General features: G+C 34.0%; 1 long non-coding RNA gene across 1 annotated transcript in view; it reads left to right on the top strand.

The window, feature by feature from the left end:
• Positions 1 to 1,538, top strand: part of LOC125029058 — a 3,826-nt gene extending 2,288 nt beyond the window's left edge. Inside the window, exon 3 of the long non-coding RNA XR_007115146.1 lies at positions 271 to 1,538. This is a non-coding gene — a long non-coding RNA (uncharacterized LOC125029058). The remainder of the gene's footprint in view (positions 1 to 270) is intronic.
• Positions 1,539 to 3,693: the final 2,155 nt, after the last annotated feature.

Here is a 3,693-nt window from a genome sequence, read left to right on the forward strand (position 1 = left end):
CTCTCCTTCTATCTATCTATATATCTATATATTTCTATCTAACTATATCTATCTAGAAAGATAACTGTAGTTAGATAAATTGTTAGATATATAGATATGCATATATAGGTATGTATACTTCTATATGTCTATATCCAGTATGTATATCTGTATATGTGTATGTATATAGTTTTGTGCGTGTGTGTTTACCTACGTATGTGTATATTAGTATATATATGTGTATGTGTGTGTGTATAGACTCATATCCATTTTCTGCATCTTCTCATTCAGATTAGACCCAACTACTCTGTGGAGACGACGTTGGACCAATGGAGTTGACAGAACCTGATGGCATTATTGTTATAGGGGACGGAAAGAGAGTCAGAGAGAGGAGAGAACGAGAGAAAAAGAGAGTGCGCGTGCAACAGTACAGTCTACTTGGAAAACGTACCTGGACAAGCGAGATACTTCTTCCTGCTGCTTCTTCCATAATTTTCCGCAGGACTTCAACCCTTTTTTGGGGTCCATCCTTTCCTCCTTGGTAGGAAAGGGTTAGTCCTTTGAAATATTACATATTTTCAGCGGCCTTCGGAAAGAAGAAACAATACTGTATATAGATCTACATACAAACACGCACACACACACACACACACACACACACACACACACACACACACACACACACACACACACACATATATATATATGCATATTTAAAGATCCTCACTCTCTTCGTGGTTGGTGGAGGGCGACGGCGGCAGAATCCTCCTCTTGTGTCTCTTTGCCTTTTCCTTTAATGGGTTAGGCTTTTTTCTCTTCAGCTTTGTTTTTCAAGAGACCTGCTTCTTCCGTAACTTTCAGCAGGACATCGGCTCTTCTCAAGAAAGAAAGAAAGAAAAAAAAAAAAGGAACAGAAAGAGAAAATATGTGTATACATGTACATCCTATAGCTAGATAGGATGAGTTAAGAAACATGTGAACATCAAGCTTAAAACATGTGCTTCAAACCACTAAAGAAGCGTACTGTGCTTATTTTCGCCTGTTAATTCTTCTTGGCGTTGCGTTGATAATCCGTCAACTAGTAATGGTAATCATGTATTCCAAACGGCTAAAAGGCGTCAGGAAAAAACGTGGGCATGTAAACCTTCTGAAAATGTACTGTGAACGGGATAATCTGAAGGACTGACTGTAATAATTAGCTAGTTAAACTTTTTCCGGTGCAGTGTTTTTTTTTTTTTTTCTTGCGGGGAGGAGTATTAAATTAATGTTATATTCTAATTAAATATAAAATTATCCAAAGGACTGACTCAAATATTGGCTTAATCACTGTTGACCAGGTAGTTTTTTCAATTGCGTTCGTAGCCCCTCCATTCCTCCACCGCAAGACCTATCAGCTGTTTATTCCCTTCTTTTGTTTTAGCTTTGTAATTGATTTCTTTATAGAAGGGCCACACATAGTATTTTATGGATGTGTTGCGTAGGCAGGATTTCCTGTTTGTTTTTTGTGAGCTTTTGTGTTGTGTGTGATTATTTTTGATGACAGAAATAAATATGAATAATAAAATCAAATGTTTTACGTATTTTCCAATCCAAGTTATGATCATAATTAATAGATCATAATAATAGATCAAGAGAGATAATTGAATCATTGGCAATGAAAGATGACTAATGATTACATTTATTTACAATACAATAGAGATATCTAATCAATAATGAACGATACAGAAAATACTTTAACGGAAGACATGATTAATGAATTAACAACCTAACAGCACTGTAATAAAGGGTTAAGAATAAATGGACCAGAAGACACGTAACAATCACCAGTAGAACTTTAACACGAAAATAGTTGTTACGTGCTATTAAATCAATCCGCACGGACGGCAGGAATACATGCCATGTCAACTGCAATATAGGCTCATTTACTGTATTTACACATAAATGGCTCTACAAGTGCTTAGTAACCAAGGAGTCAGTAATTAGTCTTATGTATCTCACCTGTTTCCCCTTTTCCTTGATTTTTGGAAAGATTCTTTTGTATTACTATATTACCTTTAATGTTAACCAGATTTTAATAACAATTTATTAATCATAATACCAAGAAGAGTAACAGTATCGTCGATAATAATAACAGAAAGAAAAACACATTTTCCCGCAATTTCAAGGAATAGGGATACCTGGAGCGGCCACCATGGCTTACTGCTAGACTCCTTGCTAGCTGAGCCATCTGTATGTAACAAAACTCACAAAAATACTATAGCAGACAGTGCATAAATCCTTTGTCATTGGGTTAAGCCATTCAGGGCACATCAATCGGATCTGACATTTATATGATTTTGGCTTCGTATTAGATAGTTCAACGGAGCCGCACTTCCTCCGAATTCTCTCAGTGACATACCAGCCATAACAATGACCACGTGCAGTTCATCTTAACGTCATCTTGTAATGAAAAAGACATGCTACACACTCCAGAGACAACGTGTACGAAGAGGAGAGGGAGCCAGACATAGATAGGAGAAATTAGTACCATCTTTTCCGGTAGCAATTAAGTCCTCACCCTTTTTCCAAACGCTGTATTATTTGTCTATGATTCTAATTTTATAGGATGCAGTCATATAAGTTAACGAAAAATGATAAATATGAGAATACTATATAATGATAATGACATGATAATGAAGATGTAAATATACAAATATATTAGCAACACTAGCTTTAATATCGATAATTATCCATTAGTAAATATATGTTGGCTACATAAAGATAAACAATTGCAGATTACTAGTTATTATAGACGGTAACACGTGCATGGCTGCACTTTTACAAGCTGTACTATCATATCAGCGATCTTGTAAAAAAGAAAAAAGAAAGAAAGAAAAAAAAAAAAGAGTATTGGAAAAAAAATCAGGAACTAATTTTGAAAGATTATATTCTGTGATAACGAATATAATTGTTAAAATCTGTAATATAAACAGTAGTGAAGTGATATAACAAAACGAAAATGGGTACTTAATAGAATGTATGATAATATTAATACGAGGAAATAGTATTCATGTTCAATAAAAATTATTATCATCATAATAGTATCACTGACAAAACTGAATATCAGTTAACAAAGCGTGGTAGCCCCAGTTTATTACTTTCAGACTTTCAGATACATTTATATTGTATGTCTCTTCTTTACGTGCTAAAAAGGATAGAATAAACTATAAATATCTTTAAACAACCTTCATGTAAAAAATCAGTGAAATGCTAAACATTCCTTTGATTGAATGGCTTCCGGAGATCTATTTATATCAATTTAGCGTTTTAAGGAGATGTTGCAGAATTATAATTTAGTTTAGTTGATGGAATTCTCAGACCAAAATGCATTTATTAAATGTTTTGTTATTTAAACTTTTATCTTGAACGTCGATATACCCATATCAACGCATTACAATAATTAGAAAGAGTGCATTAACGTAAAAACAAATTGATGCTTGTGTTATAGATGAAAGATTAAACTAAACGAATGATTTTCGAGCAATTGCTGTGAGAACAACTTTGGACGCATGCCTTTCAATGCACTTATAACTGTTTAAAGATATGACGAAAAAAGGTGAAGGGGCAAAATTATCTAGGAATACGTAAATGTGAGTAGTTATGGATTTCAACGAAGAGCAATAGCTATGCTTCCTAATACAACTGTTGTATAATCTGTGTGTATAATCTCTTTGG

This window comes from Penaeus chinensis, chromosome 9, assembly GCF_019202785.1.
Source record: "Penaeus chinensis breed Huanghai No. 1 chromosome 9, ASM1920278v2, whole genome shotgun sequence".
Classification (NCBI taxonomy): Eukaryota; Metazoa; Arthropoda; class Malacostraca; order Decapoda; family Penaeidae; genus Penaeus; species Penaeus chinensis.